Source organism: Cryptomeria japonica, chromosome 10, assembly GCF_030272615.1.
Source record: "Cryptomeria japonica chromosome 10, Sugi_1.0, whole genome shotgun sequence".
Taxonomy (NCBI): domain Eukaryota; kingdom Viridiplantae; phylum Streptophyta; class Pinopsida; order Cupressales; family Cupressaceae; genus Cryptomeria; species Cryptomeria japonica.
In genome coordinates, this window is record NC_081414.1 from 699,432,296 (window position 1) to 699,444,058 (window position 11,763).

An 11,763-nucleotide genomic window follows, 5' to 3' on the forward strand; every position below is an offset into this window, starting at 1 on the left:
TAGTAATATGTTCCTTCTTCATTGTTCTCTTCTACAACAACTGCATACACATGACCTGCATTTTATAAAGTGTTAATTAATACTAAAAATAAAGTATGATGTACAACAAAATGAACCAAAAAGAATACTTGCAAAAAATTAAATAAAAAATCACCTGAATCCACTAAGTCAAATACATGGTCAAAATCCACTGATGTCTCCATCTGGCTCAATTATTTTAACCATTCTCCTACAAGTTCGTTCATTCATTTTATTGGGCATTGACTTCAATATATTCTCATCAATGTCAATTAGATACTTTGGTTTCCTACGAATGATTCTAGGAGGTGTTAACATCGGTGCATTATGTACATTCAATTCATCAAATAGAGAAGGTGTATGTTCATCATTTAATTGATTATTCAATGTGGTATCTTCTTCAATTGCATTAGGTTCATATGGTAAATCAAATGTCTCTTCTTCAATTGCATTAGGTGCATTATGTTTGTTTGGTAAATCAAATTGAGATGTTGAGGATGACATACCTTCTTCTCCCATTGTTCTTATGTCACGTAATTTCTTCATACGTTGCCTTTGTCTTTCCTTTTCAACCTCTCATTGTTCCATCGTCACTCGCTTGTTCTTTCCCATGGTTGATATCAGTTGTCCTAAATAGAATCATATTACATATATATGTAAACAAAAGTTCATAAACAAACAAATAACCATAAATATGCATCTTATCACTATTTTTTGGAATCAAACTATTAAACAATCACAATACTATTGACTAAACTAATAAGAACAACAATTCAATTATTTGAAATCATGTGAAAACAAAAAATTCACTTACTTCTATGTATAAAACAATGATAGAAGTGTAGACACAGTTCCAGTGGGGCATTCAACGACCTCAAAAACTTCTTTTGAGTCCGTTGAGGCTCTTGGGCAACTAAAACCATGTCTATGTACCGCATACGTGCTAAATTAATAACCGCGTGTGTGCTATTAGTCCATAAAATGTTGGCAAGCCCAATGATATTTTTTTCCCATTCTGTACTAATAAGTAGCGTGTACGTGCTCCTAAGCCTAAAAAATGTTATCGTAGGGTAGCGAATAATAGGCTCAGTACCCCGTATGCGCTTATAAGTAATAAGTACCGCATACACGCTCCTACACCTTAAAAAAGATATGGCAGGGCAGTGAACTAATAGGTTCAGTACCCCGTACGTGCTATTGGTAATAGAAAGAATATGAATGAAAAGGGAGGGAGGGAGAGAGAGAGAGAGAGGGAGAGGGGGGAGAGTAGGGGGGAGGGAGAGAGGAGGGGGGAGAAAGGGAAGGAGGGAGAGAGGGAGGGAGAGAAGAAGGAGAGGGGAGGGAGAGGAGAGGGGAGAGAGAGAGAGAGAGAGAGAGAGAGAGAGAGAGAGAGAGAGAGAGAGAGAGAGAGAGAGAGAGAGAGAGAGAGAGGAGGGGAGGAGGGAGAGGAAGAGAGAGGGAGAGAGAGAGGGGGAAGGGAAGGTAGAGAGAGGGAGAGAGGTAGAGGGAGGGAGAGGGAGGAAGAGAAGAAGGGGTATGGGGGAAGGGAGAGGGAGAGTAGGGGGAGGGAGAGAGGAGGGAAGGAGAGAGAGGGAGAGAGGGAGAGAGAGGTAGAGGGAGGGAGAGAGAGAGAGGGGGGAGAGGGAGAGAAGAGGAGGGAGGGAGGGAGAGAAGAAGGGGTATGGAGGAAGGGAGAGAGAGAGAGTAGGGGGAGTGAGAGAGGAGGGAAGGAGGGAGAGGGAGGGGGAGTGGGAGGTAGAGGGAGGGAGAGAGGGAGAGAAGAGGGGGGAGGGAGGGAGAGAAGAAGGGGTATGGGGGAAGGGAGAGGGAGAGTAGGGGGAGGGAGAGAGAAGGAGGGAAGGAGGGAGAGGGAGAGAGAGAGGGGGGAGGGAGGGAGAGGTAGAGAGAGAGAGAGAGAGAGAGAGAGAGAGAGAGAGAGAGAGAGAGAGAGATCAAATCTACACTAATACATTTGGGGTCAAATTCTGACAGAGGTTTCCGATGGACAAGGAGTATTGTGTGAAAATTTGATTTTTTTTTTTTAAAATGCTCGTGTTCATCAGAATTCCGACGACCTTGAGCATTATATTAAAAAAAAAAACACAACGCATTTTCATTTTGAAAGCAAACCGAAGCCGCTGCCCCCCCCCCACCGGAGCCATCTCTGCACTACAAGCAAGGTAAGGTTTTTGGATCACTTTTGTCCTGGTGAATTTTCTATCAAGGTATTGATTGTGGCGGCATTTAGAAGGACCTTTTCAAGATTTGATTTGATCGGCCATTTAAACTTGCTTTGCAATCCTTAACATGATCGGCCATATTAGGTTCCTTTGCAATTTTTCACTTGGGCAGATTTTGAATGTTTCTTTTGTGCAAGCAATTCGGTGTTTCCTCGTTCTTTTGTGTAAACAAATATGTATTTTGATCTTCTTTGTTTGATGAGTTCACTATTATGAACTTGTTTAAGACAATTGGACCTCCTTTTTTTTCTTTTGTAGTTCGTTGTTTGCAATTTCAATTGCATCTAGATTTTGACTTTGTGGTATTCCTCAATTCAATCGATCATTTCGATTTCATTGGTATCGCAAGGTCTTGATGCTTTTTCTTATTCATTTATATAAACAAATCTGGCCCTCATCATTCATTTGCATTGCATCAAGTCAGTCTTAGGTTCTCCATTTATATTACCTCATCCTTATGTGAACAAAACCTTCACTCCCAAATAGATGATTAAAGTTCCATTTGCATAAGGTGATTTGGAAGATCAAGTTTTACTTGTCTTCACTTGTACAAAAAAATGAACTTGATTAGATTTTGATCACTCATTTGTTTTGCTCTGATCTTTAATCTTGATTTCTGGAGTTATCTCTCAATCTGCACCTGCACTGAATTAGACTGTTTGATGTTTGAAAAGAATGACCTATCCTCCCCTTCCTATCTTTTCATCCTTACTTCAATTCAGAACTTGGTAATTCTCATTAATGCCCAATCTTTCCTAAACTTGGTGTTGTTGTTGTTACATGTCTGATAATGTAATAGAATTCCTTCAAAATCTGCCTCTTTGCTTTTACCTACAAGACAAACAAGAAGATATCAAACATCATAAAGTACATATTATCTTTACCTATCCTTCATCTCTTATGTGCTCTGATCTTATATGATCAAATGATGTTTTTAGTTCTGACAGGTCATTCTCTGGGTCTATTTCACTATGCCTTGATGCATTGATCAGAACATTAATTGCTTGGATGATGTTTTGAAAATGAACTGGAATGCCTTCTTTATATGGGCATTGGATGTTAGGGGCCTTTTTAACTCTATCCTCATTTAAGTGGTATGTCTTTATTCAAAGGCCAGCTCCCTATCTTTCTTGGTGTCACACCTTGCATTATGCCTCATCGTGGCTTATGCTGGGGATATTAGGGGTCAAAGGAATGGTGAGGTGGTTGTTTCTTTTTTTAAAAATAAATAAATAATATGCCTAAAAATTCTTTTACCTTCTTTCAAAGATTAAGTTTTGACCAAACTAATTCTTAAATATACAAATGAAGAGTGTGGTTGGTTGGTGACTAATTACTCTTTTTAACACCATTTACAAGATCATATCTAAATCAAGTGTCTCAAGAATTAAGCTACTACTAAGAAGATAGTTTGCCTAAAGCAAATGGGTTTCTTGGGTGGCTATTTATTGTAGATAACTTAGTTCCTTCATGAGAATCAATCAATTTGGAACATGTATAACTCACATTTGTGACATGTCACTAATGCAATTCCTTAGTACTTGTTTGAGTACTATCTCCTCTATTGTTTTCTATCCACTTTTGTGTCCTTCTTAGAACAAATAATAGATTAATGAGAAGGTGGAAAAGGTGGATTCACCTAAGAGGGAGTGGATTTTCCCAATAATATGTTAGATTCTCCCAAGGATGGATGGACTATACACTTGAAAGGTAGATGATTAAGGATGATGACAAGGTGAATTTTCCTTAGAATGATAGGGTTGATTTTCCTAAGAACAAGTAGATTCATGTAAACTATAGGATACAAATTTGGACAAAATAATGGAAGGAGACTAAAACTAGATAGATTCACCTAAATGGGAGTGTAGTCATCTAAGGATAGGAAAAATTCACCATTTGCATAAGAAAGATGGATAAGATAAATGATTTATGTGAAATAGATTCACCTAAGAGAAAGCAGATTCACATAAGGATAGGTGGATTTTCCTAAAGATGAAGGGATAAGACTTAACAAAAAGAGGACTTAGGATGATGACAAGGAGGATTCATTTAAGGATATGGCATATTCACCTAAGGGATAGTGTATTCTCCCAAGAATATGGAAAAATTATTGATTGGTGGAATGACATACTAGATCAAGGAATGATACAAGGGTAGACTCACCTAAATATAGGGTAAATTTAGCTAAAAGGGTACCCATGAGATTGTGGTACTGAGTACCTATCTATGGATGGTGTATTTGGATACAAGTATGATGAAACCATGCTTGTGTATGATGAAACAAAGTCCATATCTCTATTATAGGTCCAACATAATCTCTATTATTTGAGACACCATTTTATTAGCATATCCAATTAGGGTAATTTATGGGTTTAATTATGGATCATGTTGTCTATTTCCATGCACTATTGAACTTATTTGGATGTATTGTGATTATTTTAATATTGAAGTTATAAATAAATTATGTTTGTACCTTAGAAAGGGTAACTCCAATTGATGTTTGGGCAGTTTATTTGAAAACTTATGGTGATTATTACCCTATGTTATGTAATGGAGTTATTTTTACACTAAGTAATTAACTAGAAAAATGAATTTGTATTGTTGTACAAGTATGATACAATACAAGTATGATGAAACCATTCTTGTGTGTTTACATGTTTGTGCATCCTATTGAGAACCAACCTCGCTGTTGAGGAACTCAATAAATGTGGTGTTAAGTAGAAGAATGGAAAACTCAAGAAGCTATGGTGACATATTGTGGCATTAGTAGGGATTATCTCTATTGACCACACCTTTCAAAGATAGTATCCCCTAGTTCTCCTCATAGAATGGACCATTGGATGGCTCATAGTGGTATCCTATCCTACATTTATCTTGATGGCATTGCCGATAGTTGGTATGTGGTTCTTGGTACGGGTTTCCTCTTACCCTATTATCTTATTTATATCTTTGTTCCAACATGTGGAGATTGATTTTTGTCATGCTATGATGATTTTCATGTTTGCATGTGTTTTGAAATTATGCAAATAGATATGATGTCACACCATACTTATGTTTTGATATAGTGTAGGTGATGGTTACATGTTGTTGATGGTAGCGATTTGGGTTCAAAGACACAATTCCACACACACACACAAATATTTGAAGATGCATTTTATATTATTCCTTCTTAGTGGCGATTAGTGTTGGAAGATTTGCACACATGTAGAGAGGAACTAATGTTAGATACAATAGGTTGTGTTTGATAACATTTGAATGTGCCTCATGATGTATACATATAGCTTTGGTGTGTGACATGCATGCACATTTTTCCATAAGACACATTGCTATGTGGCATGTGCCCTATGCATGTTTTCTTTGTGAGGCACATTGCTATGTGCAATGTGGACCTAGGTGTGTCTTCTCTATGAGGTGTATTGCCATGATATGTTAGGACTTGTAGTGTGCAGGCCACAAATGCATGCATGAGGGACTATTATTATAGTCATGTTTTTTGGGCATGTAGCCTAGGCATGTCTTCTCCATTAGGTACATAGCCATTCCATGTGGGAGTTTTTGTGTTCATGCCACAAATGCACACATGAGGGACTATTATTGGAGTCATGATGAATCTTCACTCTATTTAGCCACAATTTCTAGTCATATAGTTATGTAATGTGCACTTTTAAGGATTGTGAAGTTTCCTTCAGTTATTGATGATCTCTCATCTTTGTTGCATTGGCCAACAATTTTATTTTATCTTGTTTGAATTAGTTTAATCACTATTGTGAGTTTTCTCTATTGTGTATTTATTGTGGCTATGTTTGATTTGCTATTGGAATTGAACACATTTATTTGACTTATTATTGTTACTATTTTTTCTTTCTTTCAATATTTATGATCTTTGGTAGTTTAGTGAAACTCTTGCTATTTTTAAATGTTGCCTTCTTTGTTGTGATGTGATTCCTCACCAAGATCGACATAGATAACCTTGGATGAGTGTATATAAGGAATCAAACATTGGGAAAATTTGAGGATAGGGGTAAGTGTTTGTTGTATGGGTAGCTACGATCCACTTGTACATTCTTAGTGATTATTGACGGCTATGTCTTGGAGTTGGCTAATCCCATTAAACAAACAAGGGGGAAGTCATACATAATCGTATGGATCCTCGCTAGTTGTGTGTGGATTCAAGACAACCATCATTTCATATGGTTCTTGGTTACTTTGTGAGACCATGGCATCCTCTTAGACCACTATGTGAGCCTTGTATTGTTATCCCTGCAATGTGGATGAATAAGTGTATGTTTAAATAAATTCTTTGCTTAGAATACTCAAAAATCTCTCTTAGAAAGTCTGCAACAGGCAAACTTTTAGTAAGAATTTGCAGACACAATGCTCAGAAATTTACACAATCAACTACATTAAATACGTTCTCTATTAAGTTCAATGGTTTTGGTTCGATTTGCAATTTTTGTGAAGCTTTTGCACTAAAGTTTCCATAGCTTTATTTTTTTGCCTGTGAAGAAAGACCATGTCAGATAATATCAGCGAAGAACAAAATAAGGAGACAATTGCTAGATTATGGTCTAACTTGAAAAGAAAAGGTGATGGGAAATGTTATTGTCCCTACAAAATTTGTCAGGGCTTAAAGACTAGAAGACTTCTAATCAAACCAGCTAAGAAACATTGTAGGCAACATGGTCACATTGAAGGGGGACATGATTATCATCCACTGGTAAGTTGTTCATTATATCGTTTTAACAATTTATATACATAAGAAATCACTTGATAATGAGATAATGATCACGGTTTATTTATGTATATCAATTTTATATAGGTGGAGAACCCTAGAGCACATGGTATGGATCAACAAAACCCTAAGAATATGGTTTTGGAAGCGGAGGAACATAGAGGTGTGAATATCAAAGCTAAAGATAATGATCTCATGGAAGATGACGATCATGCACCAAAAAACACAATTGAAGATGATGGTACAAATACATTGATCCATGACACATTTAGTACTGGCATAGCTGATCATGATGATCAGGATGACCTTGATGTTCATGATTTACCTCTTCTTGAGAAGGCATATGAGCCCCTTTACAAAAGCTCCCAAATAACTCTTCTCTCTACTGTATTGTTGTTGGTGAACTTGAAGGTTATGAATGGTTTATCCAACATAACAATCTCTCGTATGTTAAGGTGTGTCATACATGTCATTACAGTTAATAAATGGTGAATCATGTACCATTAATATTCTTTATATTAACACCTCAAACTTTTTTTTTTGCGGTAGATTGATAGGTGAGTTTTTCTTACCACCATCAAATATTCTACCTCGCTCATACTGAGAATTATCTGCCATTATGAAAGATATTGGAATGGAGTATCAAACAATAGATGCTTGTCCCAATGATCATATTATATATCATAAACAACATGAATTTGGAACAGAATGCCCTGAATGTCATATCAGTAGATATTGAACAGATCAAATAACAAAAAAGGTGCCTCGCAAGGTTCTTTGTTATATTCCCATTATTACACGTATGCAACGATTATTCAGGTGCACTAGCTTGGCACAATTTATGGATTACCATGCAAGCAATAGAAGTCGAGATGACATTATTCGAATGCCTGCAAATGGTTCAACATTTATGGACATAGAGGAAAAGTGGCCACACTTTAAAGAAGAACTCATAATATTAGGCTTTCATTGGCAGCGGACGGTGTCAATCCATTTGGAGAGTTGAGATCTGTTTACTCGGTGTGGCCTATTTTTGTTATCAACAATAATATTCCTCCATGGATATCAATAAAGAGGGAGCACATAATTGTGTAGGGGAAAAAGCGAGACTAGGTTAACATGCCCTAATCCTACCTTTTGATACACATTACGGAATACGAAAGAGCCTAGAGATATCGCACAATTGGCTACTTCTTTTTGTGAAAGAGAGAGCCACGGGATATCTATTAGGATTTCTATTCCCTTGTTGAAATTGTAAGATCAAGTAATGCAAGTTCAAACCCTAATCCCAAAGTGCAAGTATGAACTAATAACAAGATTGCAGAATTGAGATTAAACAATGAACAACTGTAAATACAAGGATGAAATAAGAATGCAGATGTGTACCCGGAGTCAAAATCGGACTGAAAATGTTCTGGACGGGAGCGCGGGCGCCACTGTCCTGGAAACTGCACCGGAAACTGTCATTCCGCACTCTGAAACACTGTCGGAAAGCTGTCTGTCCAGAGGACCAGGGCGCCCAGCGCCTCTGTCCCAGGGACCAGGGTGCCCAGCGCCCCTGTCCTGGCAGGACCAGGGCACCCAGCGCCCCTGTCCCAGTCTTCTGCTCTGCAATTTGATATAGAGTGCTGTCTCGACCTTCTCTCTCCGGATCTGTATCCCACGGCGTCGTCCGAATCCCGAAACCTGCAATGATATCTGAAAAAGGGTGTATGGGCGGCTATATAGGGTTTTGCCTTAGTCAAACCCCTGCTTCGGTGATTTCCACCTCCACGAATAGCCAAGTTGTTTTGTAAAATGTATTGTGTGTGCAGACCTAGTGTGTGTTCAAGGTCCTAAAATGCAAGAAAGCAAACTAGAGCAACCTAGAAAGTAAACCCTAATTGCTTGTGAATAACAATGTAAATGCCCTAAATCAAGATGCAATGTGATCTAAAGCATGAATAAATGATGTATTGAAGCTTATGTAAAGACATGAAAACAACATGAAATCATACCCAACCCTCAAGGGAGGAGTACAAGCCAATCTTCAGTCGGTAATCTCCTATTGTTCTTCAATGTCTTCCAAGCCCTAAGTGGATCAATGAATTTGATAGATGCTTGATAGAAGGATGTTGAATGTTGTTGAAGTCTTCAAAGATCTGCTCTTTCGCTGCATATGAAGTTCCTGAAAACAAAAATCGGATCCCTTCAAATGAAGAAAGAGAGCTCTTATGTAGGAAACCCTAGGTCGTAATTTCATCTTTTGGCCGACCTAGAGATTGAATATCCCTCCAATTTCTTGGGGTCAAGCTTTATTTTATGATTGGATCGTGCTCCTAAAATTTTGGGAAAAATGTCCGGGACCATGTGCACTCCGGGCGCCACGGTCCCGACAACTTTTCACCAAATTTTCAAGGTCGTCGGATATGATGATTTTAGAGAGAATCCCGAAGTTACAGGTGATTTCGAGATGTTTTGACCCCGAAACCAAGCCCCCGAGTTTGAAATAGGACTTAATTAGGGTTTTTGATTAAGTGATGTATTGGAGGAATAAAATGCGAAGGGCGCGCTTTAGTGAAAGGGCCCAACTTTATGATGCAAAGGACGACGAAATAGGACCTTAGACCTAATTAATTTGATTAATTAAGTGCTTAAGGAGAAATGCAATGCAGAATGTAAAATGCACTAAGGCGGGTGCTAAACTAGGTGTGAAATTGTACCACCCTAGCAAGTGCGTACAATTTACAACGCTACAATAATGTTGGCAATGATTGTTCCAGGTATTTTATCATTTAATAGTCATCTACATTTAATTATAAATATTGTAGTAAAATGGTCATAATAATTATGTAATGTTTTTGTTCATTCCACTAGGCAAGTACCAAGTTAAAGATTTGAATGTATATATTGAGCCTCTTATCAATGAGTTGCTAGAGTTATGGAATGGTGTGACCATGTATGATATCTCTAGACCAATAGGACAAAGACAATTTCAATTCCATGCAATGCTTGTATGGACAATACATGATGCCCCAGGGCTAACACATTTTTGTGGTACGTTATAGTGTTCAAGTTGCACATGATAATTATAATTATAAAAATTAACAGATTTAATAGAATTATACATTATCTTGTAGGTCTTCAAACAAAGGGAAAATTTGCATGTCCAGTTTGTGGTCCAAAGATGAAATCTCGTCATTCAAAAAGTTTAGGAAAGCAGGTGTTTGATGAGTATAGGCACTTCCTTCACAAAAATCATAAGTATCGGAATACTGAAAAACATCTTTTCAATGGGAAAGAAGAGAATACATCAAAGCCACGAAGAATGACTCATCATTTATGGAAGTTGGAATATAATAGAATTAATCGTCAAGGTAATGTCATTCCATCTAATGGTTTATGTTTGGAATTTGAAATTTTCTATCGTGTTTTGTTTACTGATGATGTAATTGATGATACTGAAGGTCGTCAAGGCATGGATGGCCACCTTCCAAAGGGACTAAAAAGTTATCCCAGACAATTCAGTAGGTTGCCTTACTACGAGCAGTTACAAATTGTGCATTTGTTTGATACAATGCATATTGGAAAGAATATAACAGAGACATTATGGAAAATATTGGATGGAAGGCGTGACAAAGAAAAAATTGTCAAAATTTGTAGTGACATTGTGGAATCCTATCATGCAATGAAAAATGTCATTCAATCAAATAGCAATGGAGATCAGATTAATATAAGTGCCCTTCCTTGGTTATTAACAAAGCAACAAAGCAATTCTATAAAAGAAGTCATACGAAAAATTTGATTTCCCATAGGATTTGCTGCAAACATAAACAATCTCATATCAAAGAAGAGTGAATTTGGGCCAAGGATGAAAATGCATGATTGGCATACCTTCATTAAGGTAATTCATGTTCTTGTGTATTTACTATATATTTGTATACTGCACATGTACTTTTCATTGTATTATGTTAGAAAACAATGAAAAGATCATTTTATAATTGTTGCAGTACGTTCTACCTCTATCTCTCCCAGACCACTTCGACAATAATATCAAGCAAGTCATATATGATCTTGGAAAATACATGAGGTAAGTAGTGATGTTTGTTCAATTTGTTGTATAGATATTATATTTGCCATTTGTTTTACTTGTTATGCAATATATTTGTATATTATTTTGTAAAGTCTCATTTATATATTTTTGCGTCTTCAATCTCTTTAATTAGGTGGTTGTCATCTGGAAGATATAAAATATTGGAAGAGAAAAATCCCTCATCTAATGTGTGAAATGCAAAAGTGTCTACCTTCAACTTTTTTCAATGCACAAGAACACTACCTCATACACCAAGTTGAGGAGATTGAATTGTGTGGACCTGTACACACTAGGTCAATGTGGATGGTTGAGAGGCACTTGAAATTTTTGAAGGCTTTGGTTCAACAAAGAGCACATCTTGAGGGTTCTATGGTGGAGGGATATATGGTATACCAAACTATGGTGTACATTACTAAATATCTTCCTAAGTTTGTAGCAAAAATCCACATAGATCGCATTTGGGATCCCAACCCCATTAATAAATTCAAAGGGGAGCACTTGATGGGGAAAGGTAGATTGAAGAAAGTGAGAGGTAATTATAAGATGTTATTGTAGTAAATTAATTCTTCATCTTCTAAATAAATCAATTGTAAGTGGTCTATTAATTATTTGTACAGTTGGTCGGGAGTGGGATGCGCTACATTTGTATATTGCAAACAATCTTGATTGGATGACGGTGTGGATTGAATGATGTCAACATT